This window comes from Acinonyx jubatus, chromosome B4, assembly GCF_027475565.1.
Source record: "Acinonyx jubatus isolate Ajub_Pintada_27869175 chromosome B4, VMU_Ajub_asm_v1.0, whole genome shotgun sequence".
Classification (NCBI taxonomy): Eukaryota; Metazoa; Chordata; class Mammalia; order Carnivora; family Felidae; genus Acinonyx; species Acinonyx jubatus.
In genome coordinates this window covers 90,856,269-90,876,426 of record NC_069387.1, presented here as the reverse complement: position 1 = coordinate 90,876,426, position 20,158 = coordinate 90,856,269, and the positions used below count along the sequence as shown (strand labels likewise).

At 43.2% G+C, this 20,158-nt stretch overlaps 1 long non-coding RNA gene across 1 annotated transcript; it reads left to right on the top strand.

The window, feature by feature from the left end:
- Positions 1–262: 262 nt before the first annotated feature.
- On the top strand, positions 263–17,572 carry LOC113602827 (uncharacterized). The gene is made up of 4 exons (XR_008300328.1): positions 263–354; positions 3,180–3,381; positions 14,316–14,448; positions 17,020–17,572. It is a non-coding gene; the product is annotated as an uncharacterized LOC113602827 (long non-coding RNA).
- Positions 17,573–20,158: the final 2,586 nt, after the last annotated feature.

Below are 20,158 nucleotides of genomic sequence, written 5' to 3'. Positions count from 1 at the left end.
AGGAAAGGAGAAGGACACCTCTTCCCACCCCCCCCTTTTTTTTTTCAGTAAAAGGAGTCTCATATGGAACGAACTGTTAGCAAAGGGTGCTTAAAGGGACTGTTCGCAAAGAGTAAGTCGGGGGGAACACTACTATCCTGACACGCGACAAGGTCTTACAAAGTGCCAAAGAAGTCACTGAGCAGACACGTGGCTAGCTGACACTTGCACCAGGACCCAGAGCGAGACTAAGAACTTCCTTATTTGTGCGAAGGCACCCATTTTTCAACAGCAGCTTCCGACCTCGGGCTTACCCCTCCTAACCTATGTCAGCAAATCGCTCCGCAGTTCGCAAAGTAGGATCTGGGTTTACGGGTGAGTGACCAAGATACGTTGGTCTGTCAGCTTCCCCTTGAGCCCAGCTCTTCCAGTCTCTTTCTTGTTTCCAGGGCTTTCCACGCATCTTGTCCCTGGTCACGAAAAGTTTTCCTGAAAGGATTGGGGATTATGTAGAAAATGGGGGCGTAGGTGAAATTAACTGAAATGGTCATGCCTCTGTCTGAAGTCTAAGTCGCTTTTCCCTTTCATCTCAAGCAATAGATGATTTTATCTTAATCCCCTAACAAAAACCTGAGGACATTTTGATTTGTTGCTGGTGAAAAGTGATTTGAAGACTCCAGCTGCACTCTTGCTCTCCTAGGAACAGGAGCTAGCACCAGGCAGAACTTACTGATACCCTCATGCCTCCACGTCCTCCTCCTTCCAGACTTCTGGAGCTCTGCCATTACTTATGGTCTTGCTTTCCTAGCTCGCTGCCTCTGTTAGGGGCGTAGGAGGGAAGAAGACACTCTCCTACCTAAGGTGTTAGCTGGTAAGTGTTTTAAGATATTACCCCACTCTGGGGATATCCACTCTCTTGATTATTTTAGAAAAAAAAATGAGGGGAGCCTGGGTGGCTCAGTTGGTTAAGCGTCTGACTTCAGCTCAGGTCACGATCTCGCAGTTTGTGAGTTCAAGCCCCGCGTCGGGCTCTGCGCTGACAGCTCGGAGCCCGGAGCCTGCTTCGGATTCTGTGTCTCCCCCCTCTCTCTGCCCCTTCCCTGCTCATGCTCTGTGTCTCTCTGTCTCTCAGTAATAAAGAAATGTGAAAAAGAGAGAGAAAAGAAAAAAAGAAAAAGAAATAAATGGAAACTTTCCTTCTCTGCCCACCCCCTCACCCCCTGCCACCAAATCTATTTGTAGGAGTAGAAATGAAGCCACTATAAGGCAAGAGTCTCTTCGGAAAGTTCCCGGGAAGACGGAACTCTTCCCAGACCCCTGCTCAAATCATAGCCCCTGAACAAGGGGCCAGCAGCCTGCTTAGACTCTCCTAGGCTTAGAGGTTATCACAGGATCCGAAAGACTTGAGTTCAAGCATCCCCCAAATCTATTCAATCATCCAGTATTCTTGCTTTTCAGTGAAAATGTCTATATGGAATGATGGAGAAAAATGAGTTACTATGAAAAACTGTGAAGACTAGCCTTAATCATAATGGAAATCTCTCCTTCCACTTGTTCATTCCAGCCAGAACTAGTTCTTTCCCGTCAGCCTGTATAATTTCTGAAGCTGAACACCCTGAAAAAGAAATTCCAGGAGAATCTTGTAAAATGTCAACCTATTTTGGAAGTAGCGGAACATGACTCTGCCTTATTCAACATCATACTTAGACAACTTGATCATAAGTAGACAACTTTCATTTGAGAAGATTTGTGCACAGAGTGCCAAAAATCAGTAACTTGCCTTTTGAACAAATCTGAAAAGGCAAGTGTTTGTTATACATATTATTACGTTGTTTTCACTCTTCTGTATTTGACTATTAGGACTTCATATGGAAACAGAAGCTTCAGGTCATATTATATTAAAAATGGTTTCTCCTATGTAGAAGAAATACCTGCTATAACTACGTTGGAATTTACTGGCTTAATTTAGTCATAATTAAAACAATTTGTATGCAAATGGCCATGTTAGAAGTTGCCATGTGGCCTAAAGACCGAAGGCAGCTTGTGGATATATTTTGGTGGGTTCACGCCGTGCCTTTCGAAAATGTGAATTCAATACCAACATTTAAAAATCAGGAGCTTCCAGAAAAAGATCTCGATTTCTGGCTTTTCTGGAAATAAGGCAAAGTCTGGCTGCACGGTGCTCCCGGTCCTGCATGGCACCGAAGGACCCCCACACCTCCCCACCCCACCCCACCCCTCCCCACCCCTCCCCACCCCACCCCACAACATTCTCTTTCAGAGGAAACCTGTCCCTGCCAGTCACCGCAGTCCCGCCCTGCTACTTCCTGTTTATTGCTTCAGGCTGGCTTTACCCATTGACATGAGCTGCCTTTCTGCAACAGGCATTCCGGTGTGTCACCCCCTACCTCGAGTTTTGTATTTCCTGAAAGTTCCCCGCCGCCCTTCCCTGTTGTTCCAGACTTATCCCTACACTTCCCTCTTCCTTTTCGTCTCCTGCCTTCCCTTTCTCGGGGCCACCGCCATGCCCGCCAGAGGTCAACTGCGACTCAGGTGTTGGTGCTGAGGCCTCTCAAACTTGTTTCGTGCAAAAACACTTAGCTGGCACGGGACGACACATGGTTTTCCCGCGTGCGTGAGAATCCGGCTAACTCATCCGTGGTACTAAAGAGCGCGGAGACTCTAAAAACTGCCGCCTACTTGAGACCTACCTGTAGTTAGGCCTGCCCCCCGGGTGCCCTTTGGTGACCTGTTGCAGCTGCTTGAAGACAGCTCTATTTTGGGATTCCCTCCACCGGGTGTAAGCGCGCAAGTTACAGTCTTCCTGTGAAAGGAGGTTACTTTCTCTGAAAGCAGGGCTGAGGTTCTAAGCTTCTAACAGAAGTTCATAAACATGTTCTATGCCAAGGGGCAATTCAAATATGGGTCAGTACCGCAGAAGCACTTAGCTGTAGGGCGTATGTTCAGGACACAGAAAAATCGTGAAGCAAACTGCTTACTCCACACCGCTGCTTAGATAGCTAATCCATAGGTATCTCGAACTTGGCACGCAAATGAGACACCGCAGGTCTGATTCCACCTCCCCAAACCTGTGTAGCCCAATGTGCTCCCTATCTCAGCAACTGGCAACTCCAGCCTCCCAGTTGCGCAGGCCAAAACCCTTAGTGTCATTTTTCTGTTTCTCTCTGGCTCCCCCACAGCCTGTGCCATCCATCTGCAAATCCTGTGGTTTCTACATCCACAAATGTCCAGAATCCACCCGCTTCTCACTACGGCCACGGATACCGGCATTATCAAAGGGCGTCATCTCTCAACTGAATTACCGAAATAGTCTCTTACTTGGCCGTGGTTCCCCCCTCTAGTCTCTTCTGAACACAATAGCTGTACTGATCTCTTTAAAAGGTAAGTGAGATCATGTCACTTAGCCCCAAGTCTTCCGTTAGCCAGAGTAAAAGCCAAATTCCTTAGAGTCGCCAAATCTCCTGTGTGATTCCCATGCTCTCTCCCTTCATCTTTAGGTCTATACACATATGTCCTCTTCCACCCTATCTTGTGCGCTTTGCCCCAGCCACACTGGTCCTGTTGCTGTCCCCCAGACACAGCCATGCCCTACCTTGGAGCTTCTGTGTTTCTTGGGTCCTTTGCCTGGAATGTCCTTCCTCTAGCAAGTCCCTATCCCCTTGAGGTCTTTGCTAAACATTGCCTTCCTGGTAAGGCCTTCCCTGCCCACTCTATTTAAAGAGTTCTCTCGTCCCATTGTGGGTTTTACTTACTAGTTTTCGCTTCGTCACCCTCCACAATGTATACACTCCACAATGTATGCTCTATGAGGGCAGGGACTCTCGTCACTCTTTTTTCCACTGCTGTTTTTCAGTACCTAGAACATTGCCTGAGACATAATAGGTCCTCAATAAAACTTTGATGCATGAATTGGGTAGAAATGCCATCAATTTAAATTGTTCTATTTTCAACATTAAAGTGGAAGAATCATGCTTCCGATCATGAGCATATGTGTATTATCTTTAAAAGGATAGAAGCCCAACTAAAAAGATTTACTTCTTTGGTTTTCTGGACGTGACCAGCAAAATTCCTGGTTTCTCAAAGCTAATCCCTACTGTTGAATTCCAACCAGGTGGAACCCTAATTTCTAAATAAAGGAAAATTCGCCATTTCAAGTTGTAATAATGAGGGGTAAAGGATTCAGTTTGGATATTATGGAGACTCTCCTTGCATTTGTCGACCGCATGGAGGATGCTAAAGTATCTTAAATAAGGCCCTTTGGGGAGGCATGTTTAGGGCATCGGTCTGTGGGGCATGTTTCTGGGTCTGAGCTCCGCTCTATTAATTCATCATCGTTGACTGCTACATTTGTTGTGTTAAATTAATTAAACAAGGAGGCCATTAGACCGAGGTGGCTCTAATGCCTTGGTAGCCTGCATACGCAAGTAAACCATATCCTTAGCCTGTAAATCCCTCAGGGTTAAGAAATCGAAACCTAAGAACAACTAATCAGAAACAGCCGACTAGGGTTTTCCAAATGAGGCAAACGGTTCAGCTATCAACCAATCAAGTAATTTCAAGTAATTTCCTTGCTTTGCTTCTGAATCTCCTCTATGCAAATCTTTCCCCTGGCACCTGTTGGTGGAGGGCTCCTAGCCATTTCTCTTTGGCATTGCCTGATTCAGATCGATTTTTGCTCAAACTCTTAAAATGTTTAACATGCCTCAGTTCACGTTTTAACAGTTCTAACACCTTGATGTGGGTTAAGACGTTACAACGCCTAGACGTGTTATTATTTCAATGTGGCACGCTTCTTCCGAACTTGAAAAAATATAACTGCAGGAAAAAAGGCAAAAAAAACCCCACAATAGACAAGTCTCCTACTTTAGTAGAAACAATCACAAAATATAACAAAATGGACACTACATTGACCATCTTTTTTTTTTTCAAGGATAATGTTGTTTTTTAAGTTTATTTATTTTGAGACAGAGACAGTGTGAGTGGGGGAGGGGCAGAGAGAGAGAGAGAGAGAGAGAGAGAGAGAGAGAGAATCCCAAGCAGGCTCCGCATTGTCAGTGAGAGCCCAACAAGGGGCTCAAACTCACAAAACTGTTAGATCATGACTTGAGCCAAAACCAAGAGTCAGATGCTTAACCAACTGAACTACCCAAGTGCCCCTATGTTGACCGTCTTAAAGTTTTTGCTAACTGTTCATTTGTTAGGGTTAATTTAGACATGGGGGTGATCATTGTTCACTGTACATGCCATCAAATAAGTCAGGTAAATTCGTGGAATGCAATCAATTGTCCAAAGTGATTATTAATTCTGGAGTTGGTATTCACCTATTTCAGGGAAGTTTTTAATGCAGACTTTTATTCAAAGCACTAGGTAGATAATAATAGCTAATATTTACAAAGCTCTCACACTGTATAGGAACTGTTCCAAGCCTTTATATATATTAACTAACTACAATGCTATGATGTGGAGGCTATTTATGGGAGGAAGTTTCCCTCAACTGTCTTAGAGTCCCTGGCTGGGTCAGAAAATTTAACTGACAAAGACAGACTAACAGGAGAAAAGCATACACATCTGATTAAGTTTTTACTTGTCCATGGGAGCCTTCACAAGAAAATCAAGACTCAAAGAAGTGACCAGAGCGTTCATACCTTTTAGACAAAGAAACAATACATTTGTGAAGAATTGATAAGACAGAGGGGTTTGGACTGGGGGTAGTAAATGGGGGAAGAAGTAAGCAGGAAGGTAAGAGAGAGTTTAACAAAGTATGTTTGTGTAGACTTCTTGGTCCCAAATCCCTGTCTCTGGTGATAACAATATCTTCCTTTCTCTCGGTACATGGACGCACCTTTTACATGGGAGTTTTACCACTTGTTTCAAAGAAGGACAAAAAGAGGTCAAAGCGACCTTCCTACTTCTGTCATTAAAAAAGAATTTCTTCAGTTTACAATATTTAATACACCAAGGTGCCATCAATGAACCTCATCATTGTTATTATCTCTATTTTTTTATATATTTTTTAAAATTTACATTCCAGTTCGTTATCGTATATTGCAACAACGATTTCAGGAGTAGATTCCTTAATGCCCCTTACCCATTTAGCCCATCCCCCCTCCCACAACCCCTCCAGCAACCCTCTGTTTGGTCTCCATATTTAAGAGTCTCTTATGTTTTGTCCCCCACCCGCCTCTGTTTTTATGTGATTTCTGCTTCCCTTCCCTTTTGTTCGTCTGTTTTGTATCTTAAAGTCCTCATGTGAGTGAAGTCATATGATGTTTATCTTTCTCTGACTAATTTTGCATAGCATGATACCCTCTAGTTCTATCCAGGTAGTTGCAAATGGCAAGATTTCATTCTTTTTGATTGCCCAGCAATAATCCATTATGTATATATACCACATCTTCTTTATCCATTCATCCATCAATGGACACTTGGGCTCTTTCCATACTTTGGCTATTGTCAATAGTGCTGCTGTAGACTTGGGGTGCATGTGTCCCTTCGAAACAGCATACCTGTATCCCTTGGGTAAATACCTAGTCGTGCAATTGTTGGGTCGTAGGGTAGTTCTGTTTTTAATTTCTTGAGGAACCTCCATACTGTTTTCCAGAGTGGCTGCACCAGTTTGCATTCCCGCCAGCAGTGCAAAAGAGATCCTCTTTCTCCGCATCCCTGCCAACATCTGTTGTTGCCTGAGTTGCTAATATTAGCCATTCTGACAGGTGTGAGGTGGTATCTCACTGTGGTTTTGATTTGTATTTTCCTGATGATGAGTGATGTGGAGCATTCTTTCATGCGTCGGTTGGCCATTTGGATGTCTTCTTTGGAGAAGTGTCTATTCATATCTTTTGTCCATTTCTTCACTGGATTATTTGTTTTTAGGGTGTTGAGTTTGATAAGTTCTTTATAGATTTTGGATACTAACCCTTTATCTGATATGTCATTTGCGAGTATCTTCTCCCCTTCCGTCAGTTGCCTTTTAGTTTTGCTGATTGTTTCCTTCGCTGTGCAGAACCTTTTTATTTTGATGAGGTCCCAGTAGTTCATTTTTGCTGTTGTTTCCCTTGCCTCCGGAGACGTGTTGAGGGAGAAGTTGCTGCGGCGAAGGTCACGGAGGTTATTATCTCTATTTTTGATGAGGAAACCAAGACAAAGGAGGTTCAATAATTGACCTGAGGTAACAGACCTAGTTAGTTGCAGTGCCTGATTTGGACCCGGGTAGCCTGGCTCTAGAGTCCAAGTTCTTAACCAGTGCTATAAAAAAAAAAAAAAAAAAAAAAGAGATTACTATGAAAAATGTATTTGATTTTTATCCCGCGATCCTGGCAGAGTTTCTAAAATCCTTGGAATTTCCTGAGAGGCAGGAGTGTCTTGCGTTATTCATAAGGCGCTTCTTTAGAGCACACCTGAGGTGACTTGAGTGGAGGGGGGAAGCTCCTGGATTGCCTCAAAAAGGGGCTGATCACCCGAAAGACTATGTGATTAGAAGGCTGGAACTTGCAGCCCCACCTACCAATCTCTGGAGTGTGTGTGTTGGGGGGTGGGAGGTTCTGGAGATTAAGCTCTCAGCCTGCGGGAGCTGACAACAGTCTCCAGGTAGCTACTGTTAGAATTAAGTTAAATTCATAGGACCTCCAGGAAGTGTCTGCTGAGAATTGGACAATGACTTACTTGATGGTACTGGGGAAACATGCCAGAGACACAAAAACAGTACTCAAATAATTAAGTTATTTATAGAGTCTTTTTCAACGATAGGAAGTTCTGGGGTAGGTACCCGATAAAAATCTCTCTCTTGCGGAATCAGTCGCGCTGTTTTGAATTTGGCAATCTTTGAACAGGTAGAACCAACCAGGAATGTAAAGATTTCACCTCGAGCAACAAAAACTTGTGGAAATGCCTTTCATCTCACCACAAACCCCCCACACTCTGATCGGAAATCCCAGAAGGGACTAAATATCATGCAGCATCAGAAAGGTGGTGTAAGGGCAGAGCAGGAGTTTTTCATTGCGGCAGGTACCAGCACTCTCATGACGCCTTTGGACACGCGGGAGCTTCTCCACGCGTCAGCTACACCCATGGCAGGATATGACACCGATGACAGGATGGCTGTCCTTCCCAGGCAGAAAAGGCCAGGAGTTGGGAAGGAACGCAGCCTTGCCTCTTTATAAATTCTAGTCACGCGTATCAAACGTGCTTTCAGAATCCATATCGACTTGCTTCTGCTGCACGTTTCTGAAGCAACAGCCGGGTCTCCTGACATGGTTAAAGTTGTAACCGTATTCCTTTACCTTCTCGGTCAGCTTTTTGAACATGTTTTTTAGCTTGTAACTTTAAGAACTAAAGAAAATTGGGTTTCTTTAAATTATTTAATTTAATAATTTAGAAAAGAGAAATAATTCAATTTTCAAAGAGTTTTGTGCCTTCCCCAGCATCAACACATTGCGATTGACTTTGGAAAGATAAAACCCTTTCCATACCCCTCATTCTAACGCTTAACACGTAGTGTAGCAACATAGTTAATTTTTTTCCCCTAGATCTATCATTGTAATTTTCCCCAAAGCACAAAGGAAGAACATTTTGATTATAGTAAGTACTCGTTAAATGCCTAACACACCTGGAGAATCAGAGGACATAATGATCTAAGATGTACATCTGGCCGTGTTATACTCTACTTCAATTTCCATGGCTCCCTACTGCTCTAGGATAAGGTCCAACTTTCTTAGCATAGAATTTAAGGTTCAACAGGAGCCACATCGTGGCACATGGCACTGTGGATATGCTAACTCCATCTGGAATGCCTTCTGCACACTCTCCCTGCACCCTGCCTCTGGCCTCTTCCACTCAGCTCTCAAGTTGGCCCTCTCAGCCCTTCCTGACGCCCCCCCTCCCGCCCCCACCACCCACAGCGAGACTTGGTTGGATGTTCTCCTATGTGCTGCTAGGCTACACATCCACTGAAGATACGGATTATATTTTCTCTCTCGTATCCCTGATGTCTAGCACAGTGCCAATGCATAGTCTATGAGTGCTAAATGGTCATCCAATCAATGAATAAACGACATCATTTGTATTATCAAAAGGGTGACATAAGACCAGGTCATATACTTCCTCTAGTTACCCAGTCAAATGCCATCCATAGCGCATTCTTTATTTGTATTTCCCTTTCAACATGGTTTCTTTTCATTACACCAAAATTGTTTGAGTGTCTACTGTTCATCAGGCACTGTCCTAAGTCTTTGAGATACCTACTGGCGAACCAAACAAAAATCCTGCCTGATTGGAACTTCCATTCTAACAAGAAGACTGACCATAAACACTACAAAGAATTATATATGATGTGAGACGATAATTGTTATGGGGGGAAGAAGTAGAGTAGGGTAAGGGGAATCAGAAGAATGGGAGGACAGGGTACGTTGCAGTTTTAAATAGGGAACCAGGTGGGACTCACCGAGAGAGTGACATTGGAGCAAGTATCAGAAAGAGTAGGCGAGCATTGGCCCCATGGAATGTCCAGGGGAAGCAGGTTCAGGCAGAGAACAGGCGACACCAGTTCTCAGTCTGAGGTAAGTGCTTAGCTTCTTCCAGGAGCAGCCCAGAGGCCAGAGTGTTTGGAGCAGAGTGAACGCAGGGGACGGAGGGGAGGTGGAGGCAGGGAGGAGATCGCAGAGGTAGACACGCTGAGGGAGGGAACGGGTGTGGGGCCTCAGTTCTACTCCAAGTGAAATGGAAAGCCAGTGCAGGAGCCCGGGAGAGGAGCGGCATGTTCTGGCTTACATTCTGAAGATCTGAGCCCTATTTGGGGAAGAAGCTCTATTTTAGTAAACGCGAAAATGGTCTTTCTTAATTGGTAATTTCCTCTCTCATGTTCTTTGAACATTTTCTGATGCAGCCAGATGTGCGCCAGAGGCAGAGTTTCATCCGATATGAGTGAATCTTATCCAGTACTTCTGTTTTTTTTTAAGGTTCTGTTTTTATTTATTTTGAGAGAGAGAGAGAGAGAGAAGGAGAATGAAGCTGAGCAGGGGAGGAGCAGAGAGAGAGGGAGGGAGAGAATCCCGAGCAGGCTCCACACTGTCAGCGCAGAGCATGATGGGGGGCTTGAACTCAGGAGCTGTGGGATCATGATCTGAGCCATTATCAAAAATCAGACTCAACCAAGTGAGCCACTTAGGTGCCCCTTATCCAGCATTTCTCAGCCAAGTTATTTTGGCACGCAGGAATAGCATGACCTGGGGCTAGGCTTTTCCAAAAACTCACAGCCAAGTTGATCTTTAGGACACTATCCTGAGATGCAATATAGAAAAAAAAAAAACTGTAATTTTAATTCTGATTTTAAAATATTATTTCAAAATAAGTAGCAGTAAGAGTTCTTACGATAAGGGGCACAAGATTCATGATGTGCTACAGGAATTTATAATTCCAGCTGCCAATTATCCTGCAAAATGTTATAATATCATTGAATCAATGCACTATGTGGACCTTTGTTACAACACCGACATTAGAGAAATAATCAGTTCTGGACTTTTGTCAATTCTTATGATTATTGATAATCTCAATAACTAAATTTCAGAGAATTCTCTTTTGAAAGAGAATGTATACATTTATTGGAACTGGTTCTAAACATGTTTTGACACCAGCCAAAAGGCAAAGCCACATAAAGGCTATTTCCAGAGTAAACTAGAGAAAATGTTTTACATAAGAAGACTGTAAATGAGAAATAAATCTGACCAAAAAAAAAAAAATGTTTAACTGCTCTAGTGAACAAAGAAACACAAAGCAGTAAAGCAGAGCTTAAGATGAATTTCAAGGAGAAAAGAAAAGGAAAAGAAAAAGGAACAAGGGAGAATATTAGAATACTTGGCGGGAATACAGGGATTCAGTGAAGGGTACTCTCTAAGTGCTTGGGCGTGAGAGCAGACACCTTCTCACACTGCTGATGACAGGGTACTGGGTTATAAATCTGGAGAAAGATTACATTATTGGGCTTTGTGCTTTTACTCCCAGGAATTTCTTTAGGAAATGATGCAGCAAAAAAAACCAAAAAACAAAAAAACCCAAAAAACACAACAACAGCAACAAAAGTTTTAGATAAAAATTATATACTTTTCAATAAAAAGTGGGTTAAATAAAATATTTTAAATTCATAATAAGGAATATTATTCAACTTTTGGGGCTCTTGGGTGGCTCAGTCAGTTAAGCGTCTGACCCTGACTTCAGCTCAGGTCACCATCTCAAGGTTCATGAGTTCAAGCCCCACGAGGGGCTTGGTGCTGACAGTGTGGAGCCTGCTTGGGATTCTCTCCTCCCTTCTCTCTCTGCCCCTCCCCTGCACTCTCTCTCTCTCTCTCTCTCTCAAAACAAATAAACTTAGAAAAATAAAAAAAAATACTGTCTTAAAATTAAAAAAGAAATATTATAGGACTTTAAATATTTTATGAAAAATTGATATGGGAAGATACCTATGTTATAATGATAAGTTTGATGCAGAATGAAACAAGGTTCAGACACATGGCATCATCATATACAAATATGTGATAGAAATAGAAACTAGGGGCACCTGGGTGGCTCAATCAATTAACCATCTGGACTCTGGATTTTGGCCCAGATCGTGGTCTCACGGTTCGTGGGTTTGAGCCCATGATGTCTGGCTTTTCACTGATAGTGCGGAGCCTGCTTGCGATTCTCTGTCTCCCTCTCTCCCTACCTCTTCCTTGCTCATTCTCTCTCTCTCAAAATAAATAAATAAACTTAAAAAAAAAAGAAATAGAAACTGAGTAGAAATACACTAAATTATTAACAGTGGTTATCTTTGAATGGTGATGTCACAAGGGGTTTTATTTTGCCTTATATTTTTGTACATGGAATTTACGATAAATTATTGGTGCAAACTGTAGGGTGTTTGGAGATTAACCAAATTATTAATGAAACTGACTTTTTAGAGATCCTTAACCCAGTCCAAGACTTGAAAGTGCTGTTATTAAGGAATAGATACATAGGATAAATATTTCACATAAAAATCAACCAGGAAAAGGAATGTGTGTGCAAGAAGCTGATCTCTAAACACCTATTAGTGAGTGTGGAGGAGGAATGATGTAATTCACAACTCTTGATGAGTTTGTACAAAATCCTCCACATAGGCACCATTGTTTTCCAGTTTGGTATTCCACTCTCCTGGCAATTTTTTTCAATGATATTCTGCTGTTGTGTGTGTTTGTGCGTGTGTGCTTTTTTTGGAGGGGGGAAGGGGCAGCGAAAGAAGGGGAGAGAGAGAGAGAGAGAGAGAATGAGAATCCCAACAAGCTCCATGCTCAGCTCAGAGCCCACCTCGGGCTCAATCCATGATCCTGGGATTAAGACATGGGCTGAAATCAAGAGTCTGACGCTCAACCCACTGAGCCACCCAGGTGTCCCCCATGATATTCTGCGGTAATATCAGGCTTGACACAAATAAACAACACCCTCTCTTTTTATCTGAAGAAAGCTTTTTAGCCTTTCAAAGGCAAGCGTGTTTCATTTTGTTACTAGTAAACATGTGTATTGATTCGTTTAAGAACACGTGATTCCTCTCCCCGCCCTCCCCCTCCCCCCAATACATCTTCGCTCTAGGAACTTTGGAAAATCAGCATGTTACAGCTTCATCTCATTGTGAGGTGTGTTCAAAAAGTTCAAAGTGCTCCCCAGAGGTCTTTCACTTGGTCGTTCTCATTCCCCACTTTGCTTATTGTTCCCACTGCGGTGGGCCAGATTGCCCCCAAGTCTCCCTCGAAAGCAAGCTGAGTCCATGGGCATTCAAATAGCTGGTTAGAGAGTGTATTTTCCCTCCAGATTCAAAGCCTGGTGATTAGAACGGTGGGATTCTGAAGAGTCTCCTGAAATAAAGCCATATTAACACTTGCAGGAATTTCTGTGCTTAGTTCTCTGGAAAGGCAATTTCTTTTTAAAAAAAAAATTTTTTTTTTAACGTTTATTTATTTTTGAGACAGAGAGAGACAGAGCATGAACGGGGGAGGGGCAGAGAGAGAGGGAGACACAGAACCGGAAACAGGCTCCAGGCTCTGAGCCATCAGCCCAGAGCCCGATGTGGGGCTCGAACTCACCGACCACGAGCTCGTGACCTGAGCTGAAGTCAGACGCTTAACCGACTGAGCCACCCAGGTGCCCCAAGAGCGCGATTTTTCTGTTGAATTCCTTCCTTAGCCTGGAAATCACTTACCTTTCTAGATTTCTTTTAAGAGAGTCAGTCCATAATGAACTTATTAGAATATGAGCCAGTTTCCCTGTGAGGGAGTTTGGAAGCAGATCTCACAGCCCCCGTCAAGCCCTCAGATGAGGGCAGCCCAAGCTAACCTCAACGGGATCGCTGCTGCTTACTGACATGCTTACTTTCTTTTAAAAAAGATTTTAAATGCTTATTTTATTTTTGATAGAGAAAGAAAGAGACAGCATGAGCAGGGGAGAGGCAGAGGGAAAGGGAGACACAGAATCCGAAGCAGGCTCCAGCTTCTGAGCTGTGGGCACAGAGCCCGATGCGGGGCACAAACCAACAAACCACAAGATTGTGGCCTGAGTTGAAGTCACACGCTCAACCGACTGAGCCACCCAGGTGCCCCTGACATGCTTACGTTCTAAGCTGCCTCGTAGAATTGCAAGGTCTAGATTCAAGGAGGCAACTTCGTGTTATAGTTGCCATCTTGATCTCCCATGGAGAACAGCTTGCCGTGGGTAGCCATCGTGGAACTATCCCAGAAAATTCCCTGCTCCATTTAGCCACAGGGAAGGTGTGGAGAGGACTAGAGCTTTAGACCTCAAAGTTCAGGACCAGAGGAGCTAGCCTCAGTATTACCGGTAAAGTTCATCAACGTTGGGTGCTTTGCTGGGAAAGTATCTACTGTTTGGATAATCTTACAGCACACCTCTTTGGGTTATTTCCTCTGCCTTTGTCCATTTTTTATTTGGTGAGGAATCCAGATATGCAGTGCAATTACGTCATTCAGCCCACCGAAATGAATGGGTTTGATTTTTATTTACAGATGTTCTGCTTTTGTTTACCTGATGTTCCCTCCGACAAATCCTGAGATACTGTCATTTTCATATTGTTTATCTATAAGTGGCACATACACTTGAGAGATCGTAATATCAAGAATGTAAGTTTCTTTTAAGCCTTTATTTGACAGTTTTATAGAAATCTGACAGAGCTGGGTAAGGAAACATAATGAAGTGTATGAGATAAAGAAGATATTAAGGGGAGGATTGGCCTTGAGCCAAGTTGTGAGATAAGCCAGGGGTTTCTACTGAGGATCAACAATCTTCCTTTCCCTTCCTAGCCTCTTCTTCTGGGTCCCTGTGCTGAACTATTGCCCCAAATAAACCAGACTAACTAATTCATCTGAAAGTTCTGGGAGGAAGATTTTTATAGATAAGGAAACCGAGGCTTCAAGTAAAATGGCCAGCTTTGAGGTAAACAGCTTGTTAAGGTAAACTTGGAACTTGAAAGCAGGTTTTTGGCTTAAAATTCAGTACTTTTCCATATGCCAATGATGCCTAAACTAACACTGGTTTTATTTCTGTCTGTAAAATGAGCTATACTTACAAAATAATTGGCTTCTGTCTCTTCCTATAATTGGAGATGGTGGTGATTATTATTAATAACATCTGTACAGAGGGTCTAATAACCTGTCAGTGTCACTGTGAAAGTAGAATGCTGAGAGACCTATAAAGCACCCAGCGTGGGGTCTGAGCAGTCTCAAGTCATCGCATAAGCTTACCTGTGTGAGCCGGTACCTGGTGGTCACCCAGCAGGGTTCCCGGACAAAATTTCATTACACTGTAATGTTGCTATAAGGCTAAGCAATAACTAAGGGCTTTTTCTAAAACTGTGAAGGCCTTTGCCAATGAACATACAATTTTTATTCTAATATCAGAACTAGTTTACTAACCTCTTCTCTGTTACCAATTTCCTAGCTGTCTTATCCCGGTACCCTTAGAAATTCACAGTCCCAGGCTGTGAAGGCAAACAGCATATCTTTCCTCTCCTACTAACTTGGAATACTCTAGTCTTTTCTGAGAAAGGAAATGGCATGGAATTAATTGACTATGAAGACTGTGGTCTTAATGACTAATATGCCATCTTTCCTTGGGTGTATTTTCCTTTAACAAAGAAGAACCAAGAGGGGCGCTTGGGTGGCTCAGTTGGTTAAGTGACCAACTTTGACTCAGGTCATGGTCTCATGGTTCATGGGTTCGAGCCCTGCATCGGGCTCTGTGCTGACAGCTCAGAGCCTGGAGCCTGCTTTAGATTCTGTGTCTCCCTCCCTCTCTGCCCCTCCCCTGCCCATGCTCTGTCTTTCAAAAATAAACGAACATTAAACAATTTTTAAAAAAAGAAACAAGAAAAAGAAATATATTTTTTTTCAACGTTTATTTATTTTTTTTGGGACAGAGAGAGACAGAGCATGAACGGGGGAGGGGCAGAGAGAGAGAGGGAGACACAGAATCGGAAACAGGCTCCAGGCTCTGAGCCATCAGCCCAGAGCCTGACGCGGTGCTCGAACTCACAGACCGCGAGATCGTGACCTGGCTGAAGTCGGACGCTCAACCGACTGCGCCACTCAGGCGCCCCAGAAAAAGAAATATTTAACCCAAAGGATTGACTATGTCATGGTGGATTTCTAATAATGTACATGGATGGCACTTTGGGAGACTGGGGAAAAGAAGGGTATGTCAGGCCAGGAGAGGGTACCCCCCAAATTATCCCACGTGAGGCTCATTGCTTTGCTTTGCATAGATTATCCTTTTAATAATAATCTGAGTGCCTTCAGGGAATGAGATAAGAACCTCACTTGTTCTCCTCTGCTTGAATTGTTGACCCAGAGTCAACAAACCCAAACTATGAGAGTGTCACAATAGGAAGCCCAGGCTTTGGGGGTCAGACACATCTCGGATACTCACACACCTATGAGCTGTGTGTCCTTTGGTACATCACAAACTGACCCTCAGTTTTTTTCCTCTGAAAACAGAGGTAGCTCCTTGGCTTGCTGGGATTAAATGAGTCGGTACAGGCAAAGCATCAATCCTAGCACTTTGTGCTTCACACCTGACTCCTACTCCATCTATGTTGAATGTGTGCTCAGCACACATACCTCTCTTTCTCCTCTCCCGATAAAAGCTGTGATTTATTGGATTTGTTTCTTGAAACCAGACAAATTTCTAGGAATTAGCAGCAGTGAGCAACACAGGAAGTGATTTACGGGCTCCCTTCAGAAGTCAGAGAACGCGGTTCCATGGTAGAGATACTCTTCTTCTGTATCCTCAAGCGTTTATTTACTATTCAAAAGACTCCACAGGTTAAAGAAGAGAAAGATTAACTAGATCCAAATCCCTACTCTCCTTTCCAAGATCTAAATTAAAAGTCATCAGAAGATACCTGTGTGCAGCACAGACTGCCAACATTTGAAATTTACAACCCCCTTGGCTTTGTGTTTCAGGAAATTTGATTTTGAAATCTAATTTTAGAATAACAAATAGTCCTGCACAGAGTCCCAAATGTTCCTGGTTCCCAAAGAGTTTAATTTCAAGCTTCTTTATGAAAATCTGAATATATGATCTTTTCTTTCTCGTTTTCTTTTTTGTAAATCACTTAATATATACATTCTCCGAGAACATTAGAATCTCATGCAGAGCCATCATTTAATTCTCTAATAAGGCAAAATTTACTCTAAGTATTCCACAAGGTCTCAGTGGTTGGCCTCTTTGGCCTCAAAGGCCAAAATAAATCTATAAAACATGTGTGCACACTGACGCACTTTTATTTTACACTGGTCTAAAACAAAACTGTTTCCCTCATCTGAACTCTTCTCAGAGCCCACACTGACAGGCTAATGCCAGCAATTACCTGAATGATCATTTCAACAACAGCTGAAAGCTTGGCATTGCGCCCTGCTCAGAAAATAACATCCCACCCAATTTGGGGCACCCAATATAAAGCATGCTTTTATATTTTTTCATCTTTCTCTTACTTTCCATTTCAAGAACGCGGTCTTACTGAGTGGTTTCCGCATCAGCTGTCCTTTGTGATTAAAAAAAAGACCCTCGCTGGAACAGAATGTGACAACCTGTGCTTCAACGTCAGTCCAAATCCTACGGTGTTCCCCTGGCAGAACTCCTGGCATTCAGATGCTTCAAAGGTTTGGGATGTAGCTCCAGAACTTGTATTTGGTCTCCTCCGGACTTCTGGAACTTACACTTTGTGCATGGATTGGAGTCATTCTCGGTGTTGCTCACTCATGTGGCACGCGGCTTTCTGAACCGTGCAAGATTTCACCTTCCCGAGGAAGGACTCCATCATGTCTTGAAGCCTTTCTTGAACCCCTCACTGCATCTACACTGAGTCTGGCGATCGATAGGTCACCCATAAATATGAGATGAATGAAAGTGAATACCTGATATTCGGAGATACTGTCAAATAGCTTTCTCTGGTTGATTAAGAGCCTCCGTTTCAACAAAACTGTTTTCTTTTTTTTTGAAAACTTTATCACTACAGAAAATTTAGAGAGAAGATGTATGACGGACCCATGTACCCATGCCAGCTTTGATAATTATAAACTCATGAACACACCTGCTTCATACAAGCAGGGTTTTTTGGGTTTGGTTTGGTTTTGTTTTGTTGTCATTAATAGATTGCTTTTGAGCAGTTTTAGGGTTACAAACAAATTAAGTGGAAAGTACAGAGTCCCCATATATTCTTTCCTCTCTGGTTTCCCCTATTATTAACTTTTTGCATTAATGCTGTATATTTGTAACAATTGATGAGCCATTGTTAATGCATTATTATTAACTAACGTCCATAATTCACTTAAGGGCTCACTCATTGTGTTGTACCTTCTATGGTTTTAACAAATACATAATTAACAAATTACCATGCCATACAGAATAGTTTTACCAGTTTCTAACACTAAGAAAATAGCTATCGCTAACCTTTAATTACCTCAGGGTGAATGACATTCACACAGTTGAAGGTATTTTCATTTAGATTCAATTCATAATTTATGCTTATTATGATGATCTCCCATCTACTGCGTCGTACAATTCATAACAATTGCCTTCGGTAAACATTTTTATCCCCATTTTCTAAATGGAGATATTGAAGCCCTGAAAGGTTAAAGAACTTTCCAAAGGTCAAATAGCCAGGAAGGTGGGGAGCACAAGGATTCCAGCCAGATTAAGTGGGATTAATCCCCACTGCAACATTTATGACTTGGCAAATGGCAGAAATGCTAAAATTAGTCCTTTCTACCATTTGTGGAGCAATTAAGGGATGTAATGGAAAGCAGATCCAGATGGCGGAGGCCTTCCCAGAAGCAAGGTTTCCTATACTCAGGTAGAGGAACAAAGATCTGGAAGTGGTGCGGGGGGAGCCCTTGGTGCCTGATCGCCATCCCCAGCATGGGGGGTGTGTTGTATGTGAGAGTGAACAATTGCAAGAGACAGGCTGGGTCCAGGGAGAGAGCCAGGTTTCAGTTAGGGTATGGAGCTGAAGGTAAGAAGGTAGAGAGGTCCCGTGTGGTTCAGAGGAAAAATTACTGAGGGAAGAAGAGCAGTGGGGGTTATGGAGGAAAGAACCAAGTACCACGGGGTGAACGCGGAAAGCAGATGGGCTGCCCTCTCGGCTGGTAATTGAGGGAAGAATTCGAAGCACGATGGGCTTAATTGACCACAAGGTTTTTAAAGATCCCCCTCTTAAGCCCTCAGGAAGTGTTGAACCGGCAATCCCTGCCCTGTGTCTGGAAAGTCCGCAGTCAGCACCCTGCTTTCCAGTTGCTCAGAACCATGCTTCCTGAGAGGGAATCTGATGCCCAGAAGCCTGGCCCAAGGCACGCGGATTGGTTCTACCAGGTCTTAGTGAGTGGTGAGCACGGCCTGGGTTGATTCACCAGTGGGCTATCCCCTGGAATATTGGGCTGTGGGCTTGGTGTTCATGGAGGTGGTTACTGGGGGAGAACATTCAGTTCATGAGCTGTCTGACAGCTAAGATAGCTTTGAGAAGTATCCTGCCCTTTCCAGGTGGAGGGTAGGACCAAGTCTATGAAATGTTGGGTTTCCAAACTACTCTTTCTTCCACCTTGGTGGCTTCCTTTCTACTCTCTCCCTTGGTGCCACCATCTATGCTGCCATGGCCTGCTAGAATTTCTCCCCTGGGCACACTTTCATGCACACTTTTTGTCTCTCTGTACTCCATAAGAATACACCTGTTGTATGTCTAATCCGATACTAATAGACCATGTCATTCTTATAATCATGGAATACGTATCTTGCAAAGTCACTCCAACTTCTCACCCTATGACTAGATGCCCCCACAACACCTCCACCAAGTGGTCCCATCACCTATGCTTGAACAGATGCAGGGAGAGAAAACTCACTACTTTAAAAGGTAGCCGAGCTTTGGATAGGTTTGAGTGATAGAAGCTTTTCACTAAAGTAAAATCCTTATATGCCCCTCAAAGTATAATTCCTCTTCTCCAGGCCATTCCTTCAAATATGTGCCTCCAGGTTTATCTTCCTAGTGTAGCTGCCAAATCGTTTGTCCCTCAGACATTGTATACCAGTGGGGCAGGGTGAGATTTTAGTTCCCGGATAAGAACTCTGCCTCAACTTTTTTTTTTTTTTTTTTTAAAGCTACATGATGCACTAACGCCATGCCAGACGCTGTGCTAATTGTGAAGATTAAGGTAATTTGATTAATCCTGCTAACAATTCCAGGAGGGAAGTGTTGCTTTCTTTCTGCAAATGAATAAACAGTGGCTTAGAGAAACACATTATTGACCTTAAGGTCACGCTGCTGGTTAGGAACGGAGCCAGAACCGAGGTCCAGGTCCTCTGAGGTCAAGGCCCCTTCTCCCACCACCACATGACTGACAGTGACCCTCTCCAGACAATGACCCATCTAGCAGAGCAATCAAATGTTACAAGTCCAGACCGAATTACAAGTGGGGAGGCTGAGGGAGAACTTGGAAGCTTTTTTTTTTTTTTTGTAACATTTCCAAAAAGCGTACATATGTAGAGAATTATCTTTGTTATTCTCAAGCACAAGGGTATTGTGATGGTGGGATTGTGAGTTATGAGAAGAGACACTAGCTGCTATGACAACATACCCTAAAATCTCAGTGGCCTA